Source organism: Mustela nivalis (assembly GCF_964662115.1).
Source record: "Mustela nivalis genome assembly, contig: HAP1_SCAFFOLD_39, whole genome shotgun sequence".
Lineage (NCBI taxonomy): Eukaryota > Metazoa > Chordata > Mammalia > Carnivora > Mustelidae > Mustela > Mustela nivalis.
Genome location: NW_028136550.1, coordinates 196015 through 205348, shown reverse-complemented (window position 1 = coordinate 205348; position 9334 = coordinate 196015).

Below are 9334 nucleotides of genomic sequence, written 5' to 3'. Positions count from 1 at the left end.
GTTGAAATGGACTCTCCTGTGGATGTGTCCTAATATGTTTTTGTGTCTATGGAGACCTTGGAATGAAGCGGTGGCCCTGGGGCCCTGAAGGGTTCTCCTAAACAGAGGCTTTGGCACAGCTCCAACGTGCATGTTTCCCATGTGTAGATGAGATTTGTTCTGATGGGTGAGTCAAGAAACAGCCATATGCTGGTATTGAAATCCAGGCCTCTGAGGAGAGATGCCTGGAAAACAAAGCAATGGATCCGATTAGTGACTAGGGGCCTGTTCGTTCGTTTTTACCTCTGGGGACATCAGCCTACTGGTCTGAGTGCAGGTAGGTGCTCAGTTGGGCTCAGATTGCCCCTGTTTGTCCTGGGAAGCCACAACTATTGGGATGGCCTCAGGGACTTTGGAGGTTATCCTACTAGTAGGGTTGTGGCCATTGGAATGGGCACATACAATTCCCTTGGAGAGGGCAAGTACAGTCCTCAGATTTGGCTCCAGGGCCCTGAGCCTGTAGGGTGTGTAGGCCAGAGCTGTTTGGACAGTTGTCTGAAAACACAAACTCGGCTTATGTTTTGGGTCATAGGTATGGCAGGACTGATCTACAGACCATGAGGAGAACACTTCGGGATATGAAAAAAGGGCGAGTGTGAGGCTCTTGCTCAAGTTTTTGTCTCTGGATATCGTGTCACTCATGGTCGTGAAATTGCCGGGTGACTTCATGGGAAATGGACGAGTCTTACTCTCTGGGGGTTCGGTCCCGTCCAAAGAGTTTGGGGTCATTCTGGGGAAGGAAGAAGTCCATTTATCTGTTGTTGTCGATTTGTTTCATTTTGTTTTTCAACCTCAGAGGTCCCACCAAATGAGGGATTCCAGAGTAGAGCCCTGGGGTGGGGCGACTGGACAACCAGAAATCTGGTTAAAAATTGGGGACTAGGGACATGTCAAGCCCATTATGACATCTAATGGTCCAGCCACTGAGAGGACTTAGTAGAGGACAGGACTCACGCTGAGGTCACAATGCGTGTTTATGCTCTCGTTGCACTCAAGAATGGGTGGGGCCTCAGGGTGAATGCTGGTTTCTCCTACACTGAACGTTGGACAACATGCCAACCACAAGGTTTCTTACCATGGGTCAGGAAGAGTTCTGATTTCTGCATCACAGTCACCCGTGGGCAGTGATTGGAGATAAGGTCTAGGTTCTGAAGCCTGAAAACTGAGGTAGGGAAGAGATGATGACCTAAGGCCATGGTGGGTCTGATGTGCTCAGGGTGCGGTCAGCTGTCTGGGTGTTGGTCAGCTGGTCCGGGCTCAGGTTGTGTCAGACAGTGCATTAGTGCCCAGGTTAGACTATATAATTTGGGTACATTCGAGTGCCGTGTAGGTTTATCCTCATTTAAGCTGCCTGGGCTGCTCATTAGGCAATATATTTTTTCTAGAGGGCAGGCAGAGTGCTTCATTGTCGGTCCGGAATTGCCAAACTTGAGGGCTTCGGGGCCAGGAGAGTGAGGACGGAAGTCTGAGAACACAAGCTAGACTTCGGATTCAGGGTGAGGGCACGGCAGGTACCCCCTGCAGATCTGAACCAATATCTCATGCATCTGAAGTCAGGGCGAGGATCCGACGTTGGCTCAGGTTGGAGTTTCTGTGCATGACGGCCCCTTCATGAAGGGAGCGGAATCTCGAGGCCATGGAGGTTTTCCACGTTGGGAGATGTGGGATGCCCCCTTCAAGGATTCCTTCTGCGGGACAATTGAGACCTGTTGGACAGCTCCAGAACATCCCATATGGAATGACTCCAGAGCACCGTTCGAGGATGGATGCCTGGGAAGTCCGCCTCGCCTTCCAATTGTCTCCTAGCAACAAGACAGTTTAGATCTAATGGATCTGCGGGAGCAACCGGGGTGGCTGAGTTGAAATGCACTTTCCAGAGGATGGGTCCTAACGTGTGTTTGTGTCCATGAGGGCCTTGGAATACGGAGGTGGCACCGGGACCCTGAAGTATTCTCCTAAGCTTTGGCTTAGCTCCCATGCACAAGTTTCCTTGTGGAGACGAGATTTGTTCTGATGGGTGCCTCAGGAAATCCCCTCTGATGGTATTGGAATCCAGGCTTTTAAGGAGACATGCCTGTAAACCAAAGCAATGGATCCGATAATGGCCTCGGGTCCTGTCTGGTTCAATCTTCTTGGTAGGAGTGGAGGTAGATGAGTGGAGGTAGATGCTCAGCCGGTATTAACCGCCCTTTTTTGTCCCGGGCGACCTACACTATTGGGATGGCCTCAGGGACTTTGGAGGGTTCTCCTAATTTGTACGATTTTTGACAATGGAATGGGCAGAATTCCCATGGATTGGGTGGGGGCAGTCCTAATGTGTGGCTCCAGGGGCCCCAGCCTGGAGGGAGTGTGGCCCAGGACTTTGAGGACAGAAGACTGAAAACACAAACTCAGCTTAAGTTTGGGGACGTAGGTATGGCACGCCCGATCTACAAACCATGAGAAGAACTCTTCAGGATATGAAGAATGAGCGAGTCTGAGGCGCTTGCTCAGGATTTTGTCTCTGGATTTTGTTTCAGCGATGGCCATGGAATGTTGGGGAGTTATCATGGGCCATGGACGAATCTTCCTCTCTGTGGATTTGGCCCGATCCCAATTGTTTTTTGTCAATCTGTGGGATGGGAGGACTCCTTTCAGGTTTGTTACCTCAGGTGTCCCACCAAAAGAGGAATTCCAAAGCAGAGCTCTGGGGAAGAGTGAAGGGACACCCCGAACTATGGTTAAAAATTGGGGCCTAGGGGCATGGCAAGCCCAATATGCTGTCTCTTCATATAGGCCCTGAGAGGCCTTACCTGAGGACTGGGCTCAGGCTGAGGGTCACAATGTGTGTTTGTGACCAATGTGGCCCGCAAGCATGGGCTGGGCCTCATGGGCCACGCTTGTTTCAACTACACTGAACGTTGGACAACATGCCAACCACAAGGTTTCTTGCCATGGGGAAAGAGTTCTGATTTCTGCATCATTTTCAACACTGGGCAGTGGTTGGAGATAAGGTCTAGGTTCTGGAGCCAGAAAACCGCAGTTGGGAAGAGATGACGACCTAAGGCCATGGCGGGATTGAAGTGCTCAGTGTGCGGCCAGCTGTCTGGGTGGGACCAGGAGGTCCAGGCTCAGGCTGGGTCAGAAGGGGAAATAGTGCCCAGGTCAGCCTATATGTTTGGGGTACAGCCGAATGGCGTGCAGGTTGATCCTCATTTGCGGTTTCGGGGTAGCCCTGAGGGCAATGTTTTACTTCTGTAGGGCAGGCAGAGTGCGGCATTGTAGTTCTGGATTGCCAAACTGGAGGGCTTGTGGGCCAGTAGTCTGAGGACGGAGTCTGAGAACCCCAGCTAGGCCGAGGTTTCTGGGTGAGGAATCAGGCACAATCTACAGACCTCAATCGAGATCTCGTGCATCTGAAGTCAGGGCAAGGATCAGACGATCGCTCAGGTTGGACTTTCTGCCCTGATGGCCCTTTCTTGAAGGGGGTTGGATCACGAGGACATGGGGGTTTTCCCACGATGGGAGTTGTGAGAAGCTCCAAACTGCAAAGATTCTTCTGCAGGACAATTGAGACCTGTTGGTTGGCTCCAGGCCAACGATTCCGAGCAGGGTTCTAAACATGGATGGCTGGGTAGCTCACCTCCCATTCCAATGGTCTCCAAGCAACAAGACAGGTTAGATCTGCTGGATGTGGGGGGCAACCGAGGAGGCTGAGTTGAAATGGACTCTCCTGTGGATGTGTCCTAATATGTTTTTGTGTCTATGGAGACCTTGGAATGAAGCGGTGGCCCTGGGGCCCTGAAGGGTTCTCCTAAACAGAGGCTTTGACACAGGTCCAACGTGCATGTTTCCCATGTGTAGATGAGATTTGTTCTGATGGGTGAGTCAAGAAACAGCCATATGCTGGTATTGAAATCCAGGCCTCTGAGGAGAGATGCCTGGAAACCAAAGCAATGGATCCGATTAGTGCCTAGGGGCCTGTTCGTTCGTTTTTACCTCTGGGGACATCAGTCTACGGGACTGAGTGCAGGTAGGTGCTCAGATGGGCTCAGATTGCCCCTGTTTGTCCTGGGAAGCCACAACTATTGGAATGGCCTCAGGGACTTTGGAGGCTATCCTATTAGTAGGGTTGTGGCCATTGGAATGGGCACATACATTTCCCTTGGAGAGGGCAAGTACAGTCCTCAGGTTTGGCTCCAGGGCCCTGAGCCTGTAGGGTGTGTAGGCCAGAGCTGTTTGGACAGTTGTCTGAAAACACAAACTCGGCTTATGTTTTGGGTCATAGGTATGGCAGGACTGATCTACAGACCATGAGGAGAACACTTCGGGATATGAAAAAAGGGCGATTGTGAGGCTCTTGCTCAAGTTTTTGTCTCTGGATATCGTGTCACTCATGGTCGTGAAATTGCCGGGTGACTTCATGGGAAATGGACGAGTCTTATTCTCTGGGGGTTCGGTCCCGTCCAAAGAGTTTGGGGTCATTCTGGGGATGGAAGAAGTCCGTTTTTTTGTTGTTGTCGTTTTGTTTCATTTTGTTTTTCAACCTCAGATGTCCCACCAAATGAGGGATTCCAGAGTAGAGCCCTGGGGTGGGGCGACTGGACAACCAGAAATCTGGTTAAAAATTGGGGACTAGGGACATGTCAAGCCCATTATGACATCTAATGGTTCAGCCACTGAGAGGACTTACTATAGGACAGGACTCACGCTGAGGTCACAATGCGTGTTTATGCTCTCGTCGCACTCAAGAATGGGCGGGGCCTCAGGGTGAATGCTGGTTTCTCCTACACTGAACGTTGGACAACATGCCAACCACAAGGTTTCTTGCCATGGGTCAGGAAGAGTTCTAATTTCTGCATCACAGTCTCCCGTGGGCAGTGATTGGAGATAAGGTCTAGGTTCTGAAGCCTGAAAACTGAGGTAGGGAAGAGATGAAGACCTAAGGCCATGGCGGGTCTTATGTGCTCAGCGTGCGGTCAGCTGTCTGGGTGTTGGTCAGCAGGTCCGGGCTCAGGTTGTGTCAGACAGTGCATTAGTGCCCAGGTTAGACTATATAATTTGGGTACATTCGAGGGCCGTGTAGGTTTATCCTCATTTAACCTGCCTGGGCTGCTCATTAGGCAATATATTTTTTCTAGAGGGCAGGCAGAGTGCTTCATTGTCGGTCCGGAATTGCCAAACTTGAGGGCTTCGGGGCCAGGAGAGTGAGGACGGAAGTCTGAGAACACAAGCTAGACTTCGGATTCAGGGTGAGGGCACGGCAGGTACCCCCTGCAGATCTGAACCAATATCTCATGCATCTGAAGTCAGGGCGAGGATCCGACGTTGGCTCAGGTTGGAGTTTCTGTGCATGACGGCCCCTTCATGAAGGGAGCGGAATCTCGAGGCCATGGAGGTTTTCCACGTTGGGAGATGTGGGATGCCCCCTTCAAGGATTCCTTCTGCGGGACAATTGAGACCTGTTGGACAGCTCCAGAACATCCCATATGGAATGACTCCAGAGCACCGTTCGAGGATGGATGCCTGGGAAGTCCGCCTCGCCTTCCAATTGTCTCCTAGCAACAAGACAGTTTAGATCTAATGGATCTGCGGGAGCAACCGGGGTGGCTGAGTTGAAATGCACTTTCCAGAGGATGGGTCCTAACGTGTGTTTGTGTCCATGAGGGCCTTGGAATGGGGAGTTGGCACCGGGACCCTGAAGTATTCTCCTAAGCTTTGGCTTAGCTCCCATGCACAAGTTTCCTTGTGGAGACGAGATTTGTTCTGATGGGTGCCTCAGGAAATCCCCTCTGATGGTATTGGAATCCAGGCTTTTAAGGAGACATGCCTGTAAACCAAAGCAATGGATCCGATAATGGCCTCGGGTCCTGTCTGGTTCAATCTTCTTGGTAGGAGTGGAGGTAGATGAGTGGAGGTAGATGCTCAGCCGGTATTAACCGCCCTTTTTTGTCCCGGGCGACCTACACTATTGGGATGGCCTCAGGGACTTTGGAGGGTTCTCCTAATTTGTACGATTTTTGACAATGGAATGGGCAGAATTCCCATGGATTGGGTGGGGGCAGTCCTAATGTGTGGCTCCAGGGGCCCCAGCCTGGAGGGAGTGTGGCCCAGGACTTTGAGGACAGAAGACTGAAAACACAAACTCAGCTTAAGTTTGGGGACGTAGGTATGGCACGCCCGATCTACAAACCATGAGAAGAACTCTTCAGGATATGAAGAATGAGCGAGTCTGAGGCGCTTGCTCAGGATTTTGTCTCTGGATTTTGTTTCAGCGATGGCCGTGGAATGTTGGGGAGTTATCATGGGCCATGGACGAATCTTCCTCTCTGTGGATTTGGCCCGATCCCAATTGTTTTTTGTCAATCTGTGGGATGGGAGGACTCCTTTCAGGTTTGTTACCTCAGGTGTCCCACCAAAAGAGGAATTCCAAAGCAGAGCTCTGGGGAAGAGTGAAGGGACACCCCGAACTATGGTTAAAAATTGGGGCCTAGGGGCATGGCAAGCCCAATATGCTGTCTCTTCATATAGGCCCTGAGAGGCCTTACCTGAGGACTGGGCTCAGGCTGAGGGTCACAATGTGTGTTTGTGACCAATGTGGCCCGCAAGCATGGGCTGGGCCTCATGGGCCACGCTTGTTTCAACTACACTGAACGTTGGACAACATGCCAACCACAAGGTTTCTTGCCATGGGGAAAGAGTTCTGATTTCTGCATCATTTTCAACACTGGGCAGTGGTTGGAGATAAGGTCTAGGTTCTGGAGCCAGAAAACCGCAGTTGGGAAGAGATGACGACCTAAGGCCATGGCGGGATTGAAGTGCTCAGTGTGCGGCCAGCTGTCTGGGTGGGACCAGGAGGTCCAGGCTCAGGCTGGGTCAGAAGGGGAAATAGTGCCCAGGTCAGCCTATATGTTTGGGGTACAGCCGAATGGCGTGCAGGTTGATCCTCATTTGCGGTTTCGGGGTAGCCCTGAGGGCAATGTTTTACTTCTGTAGGGCAGGCAGAGTGCGGCATTGTAGTTCTGGATTGCCAAACTGGAGGGCTTGTGGGCCAGTAGTCTGAGGACGGAGTCTGAGAACCCCAGCTAGGCCTAGGTTTCTGGGTGAGGAATCAGGCACAATCTACAGACCTCAATCGAGATCTCGTGCATCTGAAGTCAGGGCAAGGATCAGACGATCGCTCAGGTTGGACTTTCTGCCCTGATGGCCCTTTCTTGAAGGGGGTTGGATCACGAGGACATGGGGGTTTTCCCACGATGGGAGTTGTGAGAAGCTCCAAACTGCAAAGATTCTTCTGCAGGACAATTGAGACCTGTTGGTTGGCTCCAGGCCAACGATTCCGAGCAGGGTTCTAAACATGGATGGCTGGGTAGCTCACCTCCCATTCCAATGGTCTCCAAGCAACAAGACAGGTTAGATCTGCTGGATGTGGGGGGCAACCGAGGAGGCTGAGTTGAAATGGACTCTCCTGTGGATGTGTCCTAATATGTTTTTGTGTCTATGGAGACCTTGGAATGAAGCGGTGGCCCTGGGGCCCTGAAGGGTTCTCCTAAACAGAGGCTTTGACACAGGTCCAACGTGCATGTTTCCCATGTGTAGATGAGATTTGTTCTGATGGGTGAGTCAAGAAACAGCCATATGCTGGTATTGAAATCCAGGCCTCTGAGGAGAGATGCCTGGAAACCAAAGCAATGGATCCGATTAGTGCCTAGGGGCCTGTTCGTTCGTTTTTACCTCTGGGGACATCAGTCTACGGGACTGAGTGCAGGTAGGTGCTCAGATGGGCTCAGATTGCCCCTGTTTGTCCTGGGAAGCCACAACTATTGGAATGGCCTCAGGGACTTTGGAGGCTATCCTATTAGTAGGGTTGTGGCCATTGGAATGGGCACATACAATTCCCTTGGAGAGGGCAAGTACAGTCCTCAGGTTTGGCTCCAGGGCCCTGAGCCTGTAGGGTGTGTAGGCCAGAGCTGTTTGGACAGTTGTCTGAAAACACAAACTCGGCTTATGTTTTGGGTCATAGGTATGGCAGGACTGATCTACAGACCATGAGGAGAACACTTCGGGATATGAAAAAAGGGCGATTGTGAGGCTCTTGCTCAAGTTTTTGTCTCTGGATATCGTGTCACTCATGGTCGTGAAATTGCCGGGTGACTTCATGGGAAATGGACGAGTCTTACTCTCTGGGGGTTCGGTCCCGTCCAAAGAGTTTGGGGTCATTCTGGGGATGGAAGAAGTCCGTTTTTTTGTAGTTGTCGATTTGTTTCATTTTGTTTTTCAACCTCAGATGTCCCACCAAATGAGGGATTCCAGAGTAGAGCCCTGGGGTGGGGCGACTGGACAACCAGAAATCTGGTTAAAAATTGGGGACTAGGGACATGTCAAGCCCATTATGACATCTAATGGTTCAGCCACTGAGAGGACTTACTATAGGACAGGACTCACGCTGAGGTCACAATGCGTGTTTATGCTCTCGTCGCACTCAAGAATGGGCGGGGCCTCAGGGTGAATGCTGGTTTCTCCTACACTGAACGTTGGACAACATGCCAACCACAAGGTTTCTTGCCATGGGTCAGGAAGAGTTCTAATTTCTGCATCACAGTCTCCCATGGGCAGTGATTGGAGATAAGGTCTAGGTTCTGAAGCCTGAAAACTGAGGTAGGGAAGAGATGATGACCTAAGGCCATGGCGGGTCTTATGTGCTCAGCGTGCGGTCAGCTGTCTGGGTGTTGGTCAGCAGGTCCGGGCTCAGGTTGTGTCAGACAGTGCATTAGTGCCCAGGTTAGACTATATAATTTGGGTACATTCGAGGGCCGTGTAGGTTTATCCTCATTTAACCTGCCTGGGCTGCTCATTAGGCAATATATTTTTTCTAGAGGGCAGGCAGAGTGCTTCATTGTCGGTCCGGAATTGCCAAACTTGAGGGCTTCGGGGCCAGGAGAGTGAGGACGGAAGTCTGAGAACACAAGCTAGACTTCGGATTCAGGGTGAGGGCACGGCAGGTACCCCCTGCAGATCTGAACCAATATCTCATGCATCTGAAGTCAGGGCGAGGATCCGACGTTGGCTCAGGTTGGAGTTTCTGTGCATGACGGCCCCTTCATGAAGGGAGCGGAATCTTGAGGCCATGGAGGTTTTCCACGTTGGGAGATGTGGGATGCCCCCTTCAAGGATTCCTTCTGCGGGACAATTGAGACCTGTTGGACAGCTCCAGGACATCCCATATGGAATGACTTCAGAGCACCGTTCGAGGATGGATGCCTGGGAAGTCCGCCTCGCCTTCCAATTGTCTCCTAGCAACAAGACAGTTTAGATC